Genomic DNA, 16046 nt, shown 5'->3' on the forward strand with positions numbered 1-16046 from the left:
TTCAACATTGTTACAGCTGCAATCAGACAAGCTATGACAGGGTATCAGTCTCAACTCTTAAAGAAAAGAGTCTGAGAATCACAGATGTGTACCCTAAATACCATGAATGGATAGAATTCAGAGGAATAATTTTTTTCAGGGGTTGAGGTGAGCACATGAGGTAGATTTCTCTAAATGCAACTAGTTATGTTTTTTCGATTTTTTTTTTTTTACTAAGAATTTACCTTTTTTTTTTTCTTTTTCTTTTTTGCTAAATCATTTCTGTGCAGGCTGTTGCCATTCTATTGTTTCCCACAAGCAGAGATTAGGTTGTTCACATGTGTGTTGATAAGAGCAAACGCCACCATCACCGGCTGACACCATGCTGCTGCAGGCCCTGCTCCTGGGGGCGGTTAATAAATCGTCTTTGATGATTTGATGACATAACCTTTAGATCTGAAATTGCACTTGTGCTGGACTGTCAGGAAAAGCTCTTTTTGCCATACGTTGCCTGGATTTTTTTCAGAAAGCATATATTGCTCTTTGGATTTTAAAGTCTTTCTGATGTATTTAAATAATTCCTTGAGCAAATGTTTGAGGAATCCGTTGAATTGTTTCTATTGTCTTGACTAAGCTTTCTCTCTTTCAGAATTGACAGGAAGGTGCTTGATAGCTCAAAGAATAGATTGAACATTCAAATATCTGGTGAATTTAGATGATCGTTTGTCTTTTTTTTTTTTTTTTGTAAATATAAATCCTTTACAAATTTCATTCTAAAATCTGCCAAATATAGTACTTCTCTAAAAATACTCACAGATTTTTGTAATTAAATGACTGTGGCCTAGAGTATAAATTGGTAGTATTACGACATATCTTTGTTCTTACTTCCCTTATGTCTACCCACCTTTTTAAAATGCCACTTGTTCAGAACCAGGGTGGGTTTATATAGGAACCATCCTTAGGATGCTACTTGGATGTCAATTTCCTGATCAGTTCTGTCAATTTGGGAAGATGAGCTAGTGGAATATTCTGCAGGTCTGTACAGTTATGAAACTTTAATTAACGCTTGTCCCCCAAGAGAACACAGTGAACAGAGAGTCCCAAGGGAATAAGACATTCAGGTCAGATGGGAAGGGGCGGAGGGGGCTGATGCTCAAGAATATGCAGTGCTTCCTCAGTGACCCAGAACCCAGTGCATCTAAAGGAAGACCTTTCAGTTTGCTCCATCAGATGAAACTGAGGTTCTCTTAAAGGGCAACACCACACACTGCCATGAAGTTTGTTTGTTTCCTAACTCATGGATCCTGTGACTCTTCAGAGACGACCTCCTCCTTTTTTTGGTGAAGTACGAAAGGGGTTGAGGGCGAAGAGCTGGAAAGCTCATTTTCATCATTTCTGGCCCCTCTCAGTACAGTGTGTAGGACCTGTTGCATATGTTGGATTTTATACGTAAAATATCCTTTACCTGAAATTTTCCTTTGCTCTGATTTCATTATTTACTTTTTTCCTGGTGTATGTGTGTGTATGTGTGTGTGTGTAAGTATTCTCAAAACCACTTTGAAATTAGTAAGGTTATAGAGAAAGAAAGAAATCATGCGCTTTGTGAGTGTTTATGACTTTAATGTTGTTATGTAGGGGAGAAAAATGGGAGGCGTGAATTAGGAGGCATGGGGAGAGTGGGGTGAGCTACAGACCAGAGCGATTAATTCCCAGGTGGGTGCAGACCTGTAGAGTAATGAAATTTCAGGGCAAGTGAGGGCTACTTAATGTTAATCAATGTTGTGGATTGTTTCAAAGAATCAGCTTTTGGTTTCACTGTTCCTCTGTATTTTCTATTTTCTGTTTAATTTCTGCTTTAATCTTCATTATTTCTTCTGTTTGCTTTGGGTTTACTTGATTCCTTTTTTTCCTAGTTTCTTCAGGTAGAAAGCTGGGTTATTGACTTGATGTCTTTCTTCATTTTTAATATAGGCATTTGCAGCTACAAATTTCCTTCTGTGCACTGCTTTAGCTGTATCTCCTGAATTTTGGTACGGGGTGTTTTTGTTTTCACTTGCAACAAGGTATTTTCTAATTTCTCTTTTCATTTCTTCTTTGACCCATTGGTTATTTAGAAGTGTGTTTTTGATATCCACATATTTGTGAATTTCATACATTTCCTTCTGTAGTTATTTTCTAATTTCATTTGGTTATGGTTGGTGGGCATACTTTATGTTATTCCAATCCTTTCAAATCTATTGAAGCTTGTTTTATGGCATCCTATGGTTGAATCTGGAGAACGTTCCATGTGCACTTGAGAAGAATGTCTGTTTTACTGTTATTGGGTAGAGTATTCTATAGGTGTCAGTTAGGTCTAGCTGATTTGTAGTGTTGTTCAAATCTTCTGTTTCCACGTTGATCTTCTTTGTTCTATCCATTATTGACAGTGTGGCATTCAGATCTCCAACTATTGTTATGAATTGTCTATTTGTCCCTTCAGTTCTGTCAGTTTTTGTTTCCTATATTTGGGGTCTGTTGACAGGTACTATTTGGTTTCTCTTAGATCGTGGGTTATTGTTCCTGTTTATTTTTCATTATTTATTATGCTTTTGATCATATTAATCATACTTGGTATGTCAATCGTGTCCTATATTTGCATCATCTGGTGTTCTCAAACATCTAAACCTACTATCTGCACATGGTCGTGTCTGCTGATCTCATGAAACTAGTTTCCTCATATATTTTGTGATTTTTCACTGTGAGCTCATACTTAGAGGACTTAATTTGTAGGAAAGTTATGCAGCCTGATTGAAGGTATGTCTCCCCGAAGTGATTTTTCTTTTACATATGTCAGATGCTCTAAGGATATTACCAGCCATATGAAGCCATAAAACAAGCCATTATTTTATGTATATTTGTGAAGGGGTCCTGGAGAAAGCTTACATTCAATCTCTAAAACTGTGTAAGCATAAGCCCGTAAGACACTTTCTTCCCACTGAGAGGCTAAACCAGAACAAAAAAACTTTCTTTCCCTTATCCTTGTACTATTGGGTTGATATTTTCTAGTTGACTCTTTTATAGAATGTGGAGCTTTTCTAGGAACTTGGCTTTTACACAGAAGTCTTAGTTCTGTTGCTCACCATAAGCAGGATCAAGATCTCATTTCATTCCCCTCTGAGGTCATTAAAATCAAAATCCCTTAGTTACTGAGACCAAAAAACACCCTTAGGACTGCTACAGGATCAGCTCAGGTCCTTATCTCTTTGGTTTTTAGTTTTCTCTTTGTTTTTGACATCTGGGAATTTCCTTTCCTAGGATCATGGCTACACATATAATAGGATGTTTGTAATATTTGTAAAGAGTTTTCAGGTTATCTAGTTCAGACTACTGCCAGAAATAAAAGTCAAGTCACTTTCTATTTTTTGAGAATAAAATTGCTTTAACAAAGAAATTCATTTCAGAATGAGAAACAGAAAATCACCTAATCACTACACTAATAATGGCTGTGGGCAAGATCCATTGATGAATATTTACTGATGAATATCTACCTAGAGCCAGAGGGAGCCACCAATAACACATCCTTTTCTGACAAGTAGACATTGCACACTCTGTTCACTCATTTGTCCCTCTAAGAAGCCCTCACTGCAAAACTCAGGCCTCCTATGAGGTGGCCCACCCACACCTCTTCCTTCTTTGATAGAAAAGCAGAGTATTTATCCTTTCTCAAGACCAACAAGAATTGAGTGTGATTATAGAGACAGCCCAGGTTAATAACTTGTTCTTATCAGAGCAACATTCACGTCTAGCTTCTGTTAAGAGCCAGAATTCTTCTCCCACCTGTGAACAATGTATCTTTGATGACATTGGCAGAAGATGCTCCCTTGGTGGGCATGGAGGTGGACCTCGTGATTCAGGTGGTCCAGGTCCATGGGATAGAGACCAGGGCTATTTCCCAGGAACCTGAATATGACCTTTGCTGACAGCCATAAAACTGGTTTATGTCTGAAGAGACACAGGGGGACAGTCTGCTCCAACAGCCATTGACAGCATCCCCTAAGTTTTGATGTGTAATAGTTGTGGTATTGATTCAATAGTTGCTGAGAGATTTACTTTTAAATGTCCCCAAATTTTAGTGTTTTATTAATTTCTTTTACAATTTTCTCTCTCTCTCTCTTTTTTCCTCTATATATCTATTATTGTGTACTTAAGTAGTTTTATCTCTCTTATGAAGTAAAACTAATGGCTTCCCAGATGTCTTTCACCACTGAGTTGTACCAAGCATTTAGAGAACTGCTACCAATTCTTCACAAACTTTTCCGAAAAATGGAAGAAGAGGATAAACCTTTCTGTCCTTGTTTTATGACACCAATATTACCCTGATACTCAAAGCAAAGATATCACAAGAAAATCCAGATCAATATTTCTTATAAATATGGCTGCAAAAGTCTTCCATAAAATACTATCAAACTGAATCCAGCAATATAGAAAAGAATCATACACCATGACCAAGTGGGATTTATCCTACCAATGCAAGACTTGCTCAACATCTGAAAATCAATTAATAAAATACATTATATCAATATAATTTTTTAAATGACATGATCTTTCATTAGGTGCAAAAAAAAAAGCATTTGACAAAGTCTAACACCCTTTCGTGATAAAAACACTCAAAAAACTAGGAGTAAAAGAGGATTTCCTCAACCTGATAAAGGGCATCTCTGAAAAATCCACAGCTAATATCATATTTAATGGTGAAAGACTGGATGCTTTCTCCCTAAGACCAGAAACAAGACAAGGATGCACCATCTCACTACTTCTATTCAACATTGTATTGGACATTCTGACCAGGGTAATTAGGCAAGAAAAGTAGATAAAAAGAATTCATATTAGAAAGGAAGAAGTGAAACTATCTCTATTCACAACTATAGGACATCATACAGAATCCATTAAAAAACTATTAAATTAATAAACAAGTTCAGTATGGTTGGAAGATACAAGATTAATATACAAAAGTCAATTGTATATGTATACACATACAAGAACAATCCAAAAGTGAAACTAAAAGAACAACTGTGTTCACAATAACATCTAAAAGAATAAGTTACCTAGAAATAAATTTAACAAAAAAAGTGCAGACATATACCCTAAAAACTTAAAAAACAAGCAAATAACCAGCCAAACAAAACACTGTTGAAAGTAATTAAAGAAGATCTAAATAAATGGGGAAAAAATCTTGTGTTCATGGATCAGAAGACTTAACATTTTTAAAATGGCAATACTCCCAACCTGCTCCAAAGATTCAACACAATCCCTATTAGAATCCCAAGTGACTTCCTTGTAAAAATTGACAAGCTGATTCTAATACTCATATGAAATTGAAGGTGCCTCAGAATAACCAAAACAATTCTGGGAAGGAACAAAGTAGGAGGACTCTCATTTCCTGATTTTAAAACTTAACTGCAAAGCAATAGCAATCAAGCAGTGGAGTATTATCATGAGCATAGACATATAGATCAATGGCAAAAGTCAGAGGCCAGAAATAAACCCACACATCTGTGGATAATTGATTTTGACAAAGTTGTCAAATTTCCAATAGGGAAAGAATCCTCTTTTCAACAAATGGAGCTGGTATAACTGGATATCCACATGCAAATGAGTAAGTTGGGCCCTTACTTCATACCACATACAAAGATTAACTCAAAATGGATCAAAGACCTGAATGTAAGAGCTAAAACTATAAAACTCTTATAAAACTATAAAACTCTTAGAAGAAAATATCGAGGTAAATCTTCATGACCAAAGGCTTGATAAAAGATTCTTAGATATAACAGGAAAATCATGAGAAACAAAAGAAAAATAACTGCACATCAACAAAAGTATAAACTTTTGTGCTTCACAGAGCACCATTGAGAAAGTAAATCGACAACCCACAGAATGGGAGAAAATGCTTGAGAATCATATATCTGATACAGGACTTGTATCTAGACTACATAAAGAATTCCTGGAATTCCTACAACTCAACAACTAAAAAAAAAAAATCGCAATTCAAAAATGGGCAAAGAAGCTGAAGAGATAGTTCTCTAAAGAAGATATACAAATGGCCAATAGGCTCATGAAAAAAATGCTTGATGTCATTAGTCATCAGGGAAATGTAAATCAAAACTACAATGAGATAACACTTCATACCCACTAGGATGGCTAGAATAAAAACGTGAGATAACCACAAATAGTGATGAGGGTGTGGAGAAAATTGAAACCCTCATATGTCAGGTGAGAATATAAAATGGTGCAGCCACTCTGAGAAACAGTTTGACAGTTTCTCAAATGATTAAACATAAACGAACCACATGACTCAGCAATGACACTCCCAGCTATATACCCAGGAAGTGAAATGAGCATATGTTCACACAAAAAACTTGTACACTGATGTTTATAACAGCATTTTTTTTTAAGATTTTATTTATTTATTTGTGAGAGAGAGAATGAGAGAGAGCACATGAGAGGGGGGAGGGTCAGAGGGAGAAGCAGACTCCCTGCCAAGCAGGGAGCCCGATGCGGGACTCGATCCCGGGACTCCGGGATCATGACCTGAGCCGAAGGCAGTCGCTTAACCAACTGAGCCACCCAGGCGCCCTATAACAGCATTATTTATAGCCAAAAGATGGAAGCAACCCAAATGTCCATCAATGAGTGAAGGGATAAATGAAATGTATATTCAAACAATGGAATATTATTTGTCCACAAAAAGGAACAGAATACCAATACATGCTGCAACTTGAATGAATCTTGAAAACATGGTAAGCAAAAGAAGCTAATCACAAAAGTCTACATATTATACGATACCATTCATATAAAAGTCCAGAATAGCAAAATAATAGACAGAAAGTAGACTTTGGTTGCTTAAACCGGAGGAAGACTTAGGGGGCTGAGGGGTGACAGCTAAAGGGAATGGGGCTTCCTTTTGAGGTGATGAAAATCGTCTAAAATTATGGTGATGGTTGCACTTACCTGTGAATATACAAAAAGTCACTGAATTGTATATTTAAATGGCTGAATTGTATGATACGTGAATTGTATTTCAATAAAGCTGTTAAAAATAAACTGTAAAAATGCAATGGGCCTCATTATATCTTGAAATGTTTTTTTAAAACTTAATTCTGGGGGTACCTGGGTGGCTCAGGTGGTTAAACGTCTGACTCTTGGTTTCAGCTCATGATCTCAGGGAGGTGAGATCAAGACCCGCCTCAGGCTACACACTGGTCATGGAAACTGCTTAAGAAAAAAAAATATATATATATAATTCTGTCTGATAGTAATATATGTGTAATAGTGCTCTTTTGGCTTGAATTTTTCTGATTATCTTTTTACGTATTTGATTTTCAACCTCTCTGTTGTTCTTACAGCTTGTGTGTGTGTGTGTGTGTTTTAAAATGTGCTATTTTGTAAATCCAGTCTGACAATTTTTTTATTTAATTGGAAAAGTGATTGTGATTGTGTGTGTAAAATATTTTTTACCACCTTATTTTGAACTACTTGCCCTAGCTTTTGTTTCTCCCTGCTTCCTTTTCTTTCATTCTTCTAGATTTATTTGTCCCCCACCTCTATTCTGTTTTCTTCTTTTACTAATTTGACATACATTCTAATTCTATTCTTTTAGTAGTCACTTAGACATTTTAACATGTGTGTTTATGTTAACAAAATTATAACTAAATTATCAATTGTGTCCTTATCTGTATCTTGAACAATATGAAGAGGTTCAAATACTTAATGATCCACCCCCATCGATATCTATTGTTGTTCAGCATTTTAGGATTTTTTAAATTCTACACTTTAGACATTGTTCTTATTTTTAAAACAATATTTTATTATAGATAGCTCCATGTTTGCCATCTTTCTGTTCACCTTTTTTTTGGCATCTCAGACTTTTTCAGTGATCATTTTCTTCTTGAAGTGTGTACTAGTCAGTTACTAGTAAATGGGTTTTTGTTGTTAGCATTTGTCTCAAATACCTTTATTATCTTGTGTGTGAAAGATAATTCTACTGAGTATAATGATGCTCAGTTGGCACTTATTTTCTCCCAGAACTTTGAAAATATCATTTTATAGTCTCTTGGCTTCCCCACCACCCTCAAGAAATCAGCAGTTAATCTCTTGCAGGTAATCTATCTTTTTTGTCTGGCTGATTTTAACATCATCTCTTTGTCTTTGTTCTGCAATGGTACTAAATTTTTCTAGGTGTCTTTCTGTTCATCCTGTTGGGAATTGTTGGACTTCCTGAATCTGATATTGATGCCTTTCTTCAACTTAGGGAAAAATCTCAGCCATTCTTTGAATAATAATTTTCCTTTATTACCTTTATAAGTTCTATCATAAATTACAATTAAATGTATGTTGGAATTTTTCACTTTATAGCCTATATCCCTTAACTTCTGTGTCATATTTTTATTATCTTTGTGCAATATTTGGGAAACATCTCCTATGTGTTACCTAGTTCACAATGATCTCTTCTGCTGACATTCAACTTAGAATCCATGTAGTTCTAGTTTCATTTATATTTTTTATTTCTGGAGTATACTTGGTATTATTTCCAACCAGGTATTTTGGTGATCTTTTGTTCATTTATCATGCTTTCAATATCTTTTTTTTTCTTAAAATATTAAAATACATAAATGTTCTATTCAGTCTCTGATAATTCTAACATCTGCTGTCTTTGCAGGTATTATTACGTAGTTTGTTTTTTCCTGCAGATTTTAGCTCATGGAAGCATTCTTCTTCTTGTGCTTTATATATTTTTAATGTAAATGCATGTTCCTTGCCATACATTTAAAAGTTTTTTTCTGAAACAATATAGTATTCTACATTTTTTATATTTTGTATCAGGAGGGTTTCTTTAGCTATCTAGTCTTAAATATTGCCAGAAACAGAAGACCCAATCATCCTTTTATCTTAAATTTCTTGCATTATTTTGTTTCAAATATGTTTCTTATTAAATAGTAATTATTTGCATTTTGTTTACTAAACTGATTTGAGTTACCTTAGTAGATGCTTAGCCATGATACATTCAATATGTGTCTGACATATTTTGTTATACTTCTGTTATTTTAATTTCTGTTATTTTTATGTTTTCTTATGTTTCTTTGGCTGCTTTTTGCAATATTGCTGTGGCCTGTCTTGGTCTTTTTGGGAGCATGTTTTGTTTCACACTTATTTTTATTCTATTGGTGTTTAATGAAAAAACCCATGTTTTATTCTACTGGAGTTTAATAACAAACCCATATTTATTCTCTTCCTATATGAGGTAAGAATATATTTTCTCTGATTACCCTCTTGCATTACATCCTCACAGAATAATTTGGCCATTTAGATGTATCATTTTTAATTTTATTTTTGTATATTATGTATTACGTATTTTAAGAATTATCTTTTAAATATGCATTAAATTTATAATTACATTGTGTTTAGACACATTTGTTTAGGATGTATCTACTCACTACTGGGTGTTGTTCCCAAGAGCACTTTCCAAAGAACCACCTGCATGAAAATCTCCATCTCAGACCTACAACTTCAGGGCTATTTCTTGGTTGTGTAGGGTCCTGGGCAAATATTTTCTACATAACAATTTAATTAAAATTTATATTACAAATTTATGTGCCTACGTGAGGGATAGTGAATTGTCAATGAAGATTTAGAACAATGGATAGAGAGGAGGGACTTGTCTTACAGCTTATTACCCAGTCAGTGCATGTGAATACTCTCTGTAGTGGCCAAGCACCATATCTTCTCGAACATGTCTTGAACTCCTCTTGTCCTGTTCTTTATTAGTGCTCGATTTACTGTCAAATATAGAGTGCCTGGGGCGCCTGGGTGGCTCAGTTGGTTAAGCGACTGCCTTCGGCTCAGGTCATGATCCTGGAGTCCCTGCATCGAGTCCCGCATCGGGCTCCCTGCTCGGCAGGGAGTCTGCTTCTCTCTCTGACCCTAATCCCTCTCATGTGCTCTCTCATTCTCTGTCTTAAATAAATAAATAAAATCTTAAAAAAAAAAATATAGAGTGCCTGACTAATTTCCTGTGTCTCACAAGGAGAAAAAGCCAGTGATTATGTTATTATACACAATGCCATGCCTCTTCCAAACCTGTTTGTAGTAAAACAATGTATATTTTCTTGACTCTGAAGTTCCCTAATGCCTTTGTCTCATGCTGGTTATATTGTTATTCATGAAGCTGCATTACCCAGAGCTGCCTGTCAATACTGGTTTCCAAGGACTCTCAAAGGCTGTTTCTGTGCTTTGTTTTAGTTGCCCACAAACACCAAGTCTTCCTCGGAGTGTGAAGGAAATTGTGAATAATTTGTTTTCTGGTCATGTTAAATTTACACCTTGAAATTTTGTAGCATAAATGGAGAATGACACCTCTTCCAACCACATCTTCCCTTGAACTCTTTAGCTGTGTTCATTACATTCCCAGAATGTGATCTCTTTCAATGTTGACAGCACCCCTGCTGCAAACAGACAAGATAGTTGAGAGGCTGCAAGCGAAGCAAGAAGAGTGGTCTCATTCCCCCAAAGAACGTCTGTTTCTTATCCAGCACAGCTTAAGACTGATCCAGAAGAGCATAATGCCACCAATTCTATTAGGCAAGAGAGGACATTGGAAGGGCTCTTTGGCATTTTAGAACAAAATGCCCTTGGGAGAGACTGGCCTGGTCATCCCCAGATGATGGCCTGACACATGGTGCTGAACCTGATGAAGGGGTGACATGAACACCTTGGTGGTGGCCACACAAGGTGAAGGAGGCCTGCCTCCACCCCAGAGCCCTGGGGTGGCAGCAGCATGTGGTTGGAACCTAGATGGACGAACACCAAGGTATGGTCCCCTGTATCTAGCCTAAGCCCAAGGGTTGGTGGTAGTTCAGACACCTGAACTTAGTGTGTACCCAACATGAGTGAAATTCACCCAAAATCAGTGTGTCAGCACTATTCTGGTGGTTCAGTTTCACACCCTGCCATGGAAGAAATAATGCACCGGCCAATGGAAATAATCTGCTCATCAGGCCACTCTTTAAGAAACAGGGCCTGGCCCTGAGGTCCCAGGACAACACCATAGGTCTAAGTGCCAGGGGACGTCGCATAGACATTCTAGGAAGATTGTCTGGGGGCAAGCTCTGAATCCACTCTCAGTGATTCAAAAGAGTAGGCTTTCCTCCACCAACTGTTCTTGGCTCCCCTTCAGTTTTAGACTATTTCTATGAGCTTGGAGGTTTGGGGATGGGACATTCTGCTGGGAAATCTCACCTAACCTGGCTTTCCAGGGAGGTTTTTCCTTCATTTGTGGTGGAACAGAAATTGGTGTAGGATTCCTCCACCTGGATAATTAAAATTACCAAACATCCTCAAAGGTCTATTTTCTCTTGGGGTTTTTATTGTTTTTGTTTTTCCTTTGTCTTTTGACTACTGCAGTGGGAATTTGGGAGAAACAAGAGTTAAACTCATGGTCTTAAATGGTAATTAATTATTGCTATTTCTAATTTTATTAGAATTTTATCCTATCCATATCTCCGTCTCCCATTTTTGAGGGGTTCTGTAGTGTTTGCCATTTGGCACTGACCACTAGACTGGTCTTCAAACTTCAACAGAAAATCTGCAGAGATGGATTACTGTATCTAGCCAAATATGGGTGCCTTCTCAATGTAGAGATCCCCAGCCTAGCACCCGATCTGTGGATCTAAGAATTTTTGGGTAACTTATGGTGGTCACCACAATGGAACCCTCATATCATCCAGAACTCCAAGATGGTCTGGATTCTCATGCCCCAAATTACTGGGGGTGGGGGGTTGTCTTTGAATATACTTTGTTTAAATATACTTCTTTTCCTCATACAATTCAGGGACATCTTTGACAGCCCTCAAACCTCTGATACCGTACTCTGAGGTCAGATAATCCCCACAAGGTAAAATTGTTCATTGAATAAGAAGGACTGGCCATAGGAAAAATGCTTGGGGTTCAACCTCTGATCCATAGGAGAGCCTCATGTAATCTGCTCCCAGGCTCCCTTGGCCTTGGGGGACTGAGTCCTATCTGGGGAAGGATCTGCCTTTGCTTTCTGAGCCTGCATTAGGAGGCAAAGTCAATCTAATCAGACTCCGCTCTTCTCTCAGCCCTGCTTGGACCCCCAGGCCACCAGCCTCCTACAGAGCATCACAGCAAAGGGCCCAATTATGCCTGGGAGCCATTGTCACTGCCCCTGTCTTGTGGCTGTGCCTGATTCTCATTCTGGCATCCTTTCTACTTGCTCTTTCAAGTTTTCTGACATTTAAAAAAAATTGCCCGCCTGTCTTATCATTAATATGCTTTATTAGCATCTTGATTAAAAATTGAGTGGAACCTGCCTGGGTTCATCCGCTGCGCCTACCATGGGGACCAGGCAGGATAAAGGGAGGCTCTAAGGCTGTCCTGGCTGTGAGGCAAGGGTGGATCAGCTGGAGAAGCAGGCATGACATGGGCACCCGCAGCCACATCAGGTCACATGACTCCAGACTGTGCAGCTCATCAAGAGGAGTCCTTCTGTAATGTGCACACATTGACCCCCAAGGAGCCACTCCAATACCTTCCTTTTCTGTGGGCAAGTTTACTTAGTAGGGCACCTCCAGGCTGTCAAGTCTATTTATTCTCTGCTGAGCGCTCCTTAGGGGTTAAAGAAACAGTTTAGGAAAGGCCTAGTGCATTCAAGCTGAGGCCTTTTGCTAGCAACACCCACACATAAGCCATTTGGGTGTTTCTGCTCTCTGCCTTTGGGTTTCTTCCTTGGAGGTAAGGGAGGCAAACTCCAAAGACACCCACAACTCTTTCCACCTGCCTTCTTCTCACTAGTCTCCTTGTATGTGAGGCTATCTTGAACAGTTCCCCAGCATCTTGGGAATTTCCGGAAGATGATATCATTCTCTCCTTAAGTATTAAAAACAGGGTCCTTAATTTTTCTATCTTTCAAATATAGCAAATGTTTGTTGTAGAGAACTAGAAAATATTTAAAAAAACTAAGAAAATCACCTTAATTGCACTATTCAAAGATAATTATTGTGAATGCTTTAATATTGTTTCCTTCTAGTTGCTTTTCCATGTTTATATTTATTTTTTACCTATGTAATATTACTCTACAAACCATTTGTATCCCATGGTTTTTACTTAAAAATATGCCCTGGGTATTTTATCGTGTTATTACGTATTCCACTATAACTCCATTTTCTTTAAGATTTAATTTTAAGTAATCTCTACACCCAACATGGGGCTCGAACTCACAACCCAGAGATCAAGAGTCGAACACTCTACCGACTGAGCCAGTCAGGCATCCTTATAACTCCATTTTTAATGGCTGAGTCATATTCCACTTATGGAGGTACCATAAGATAATTTTCTAATTTCTGGTTGTTGAATATTTAGGTCTTCTTCCTTCTTTGATTTTATTATTATAAAAATGCATTCTGATGGCATAAGCCCCATTTTATATAAATCCTTGATTATGTCCTTAGTAGTATAAATTCACAGAAGTAAATGCTGGATCTTAGTGCATGGAAATTCTATGCTTTTTTAAAATACCAAATTGTCCTTCAGAAAGTCTACACTAACTTCATATCTCTGCTTGAAGTGTTTAGCTCACTGTGCTAAAGTTACATTATTAACTTTTATGTATAAAAGTTTATATATATATTATATATATACACACACAATATATATATTTTCTATAAAAACATTCAGGAACTCTATTGTTTTAATTTGTATAACAAAACATTGAACATTTTTAAATGATTTATTTCTCTTCTTTTGTGCCATGCTTATACATGTCCTTTGTTTTATTATCCCTATATTCATATTTTACATAATGATTGATTTAGAAGAGCTGCTATATATTCATGATATTACTTCTTTGCCTATTTCTATGATTTTCTTTACAGTTTTTTTTTTTTTTTGACATGTCCTAAACTAATTTTGAAAGCATTAAGTTCATTCCTAAATTCATTTAACAGAGACATTTTAGATCCTACTACATGCCAGGCACTGTCCCAGGCAACAGGAATATAGCAGAGACACATGAGACAATGCCCTCCCTCCTGGGTTTCGTTTTTCCTGGAGGGTGGAGTCGTCGCGCAATAGACAAATAAAATGCGCCAAAGGTCAGATAATAATAAACACCGAGAAGCAAAGCAAAGCAGTGCAAGGGCGAAGTGAATGACCCGAGTGTGACTCCAGCTGGAGTGGCCAGGGATGATGGAAGCTTCTGAGCAGAGAGTGGAGGTAAGGGGAGTCAGCTGTAGGGCCAGCTGGAGAAGTGTTTGAGGCTGAGGGAACAGCAAATGTGGACGTCCAGCGGTGGAAGAGTGCTGGACGTGAGGAAGGGGGCAAGGAGCCCAGGGCGGCGGGAGCAGAGCGAAGATGACGGAGAGGGGAAACCGGGTGGTGGTGTGCTGGGGGCTGTTCTCACCTGCTCAGCAGAGCCCGCTATCACATTTTCAGGACTTTCGCCAGCCCATTACTGAACACAGCCATTGCTAAAAATAAAATTAGGTAAACTTAGAACTAAGTACATTGCATTAAAAAGGAAGGAACGAGTACTCACATTTCATCACTTTGTAATTGTTTATCTACCTTTGACCATTCTCCCCGCGTTCGAGGCCAGCTGTGTCTACCGCACCGCGCGCTCTGTTACCGCTCTTCGCGGCTCCGCGCTCAGTGAGGTCATGTTGGCAGCTGCAAGTCCGCGGCGGTGAGAGTGTTTGCACTGTGGAAATCAGCAAATTCTACGAAGCTGGGCTTCCCTTGTTGTTCCGTTGGTGTGTAGACTGACTCACAGTGACGGGGAAAAAGTTAAGGATACAGATGAAACTTAAAAGCGTGTCCTGTCTGCATCTGCTGCGTTGGGAAGAACACAAAACCTTGAGGATATTTTCCTCCAGTATTTAAAAACTATTATCAGCAGAAAATTGTTTGCATCACTGATGAACAAGGAAAGTTCCACCTCATATTTTCACTCTTCCCCTTTTTCCTTACTCTTTAATGTAAAGATCTATATTAACCAAACATTAATTTCAGAACTATCTCCTTCAACGAATGCAGGCATAGGTTTGCTCAGGATGCAGGAGTTTGGCAAAAACAAAAACAAAAACAAAACCCAATGAAGCGTTGTGTGAGAATCAATTTGGTGTATGGAATTTACAATGGTGAAAACGAAAGGGTTTATTAGTATTTGTAAATTGTGTGCTATACATCCTTTTTATCAGTAAAATTTATAGGAAAACTTAGGAATGTTTGCACATACATTTTTTTTTTTTTTTTTGAGTACTGGTTGTCAATCGTTTACCAGTACACCGCTAGAACCAAGAGCAGAACACATGGGCCTTTGTAGACCAAGGTAAGGATATTTATTCTAAGTGTGACTGGAAGCTCTTTAGAGGATTCTGAATAGAGGAATGGTGTGGCCAGTCACTGGGTTGGCAAGACTCATTCTGGCTGCCATATTGAAAATTGGCTGAAGGAGGTAAGAGGGGGGGAGACAAGTGTGGAGGCTCTTGTGGTGATCCATGGGAGAGATGACAGGCCTTAGATTGGGGTCGCGACAAAGGTGATGAGAAGTGATTGTGTTCAAGATACACGTTGTAGGTATGTCCACAAGATTTCCTAACATGTTAGATATAGGGTTCGAGAGAAAGAGGGATTAAAAATCTATCTCTCTAGGGCTTTTGATGTGAGCAACAGAAAGGATGTTGGTGCCTGTTTCTGAGTTTGTGGAGCTGGGAAGGAAGGTGTTTGTTTTGTTTACGTGGCATCCAAGGAGGATGTTGAGCAGACACATACATGGGCTTGGGAATCTGGAGTTTTAGGAGAGATAGGTGCTAGAAATAAAAATTCATGGTTCAGATACTCAGAGAAGGTCTTTGAAACCCTGAAAAGAAATGAGACCACCCAGGGCTGAGTGTAACAGAGAGGAGAGAGTTTCAGGATGGAGCCCTGGAGCACCCCAGCTCTCAGAGATTGCAGAGGTGAAGGGGATGCGAAAAGAGCCAAGGAAGCATGACACTTTTCATTCTTGCAGGTAAATG

Source organism: Mirounga angustirostris, unplaced genomic scaffold (assembly GCF_029215605.1).
Source record: "Mirounga angustirostris isolate CCGP_5_RB_7025 unplaced genomic scaffold, mMirAng1.0.hap1 SCAF_1, whole genome shotgun sequence".
NCBI lineage: Eukaryota > Metazoa > Chordata > Mammalia > Carnivora > Phocidae > Mirounga > Mirounga angustirostris.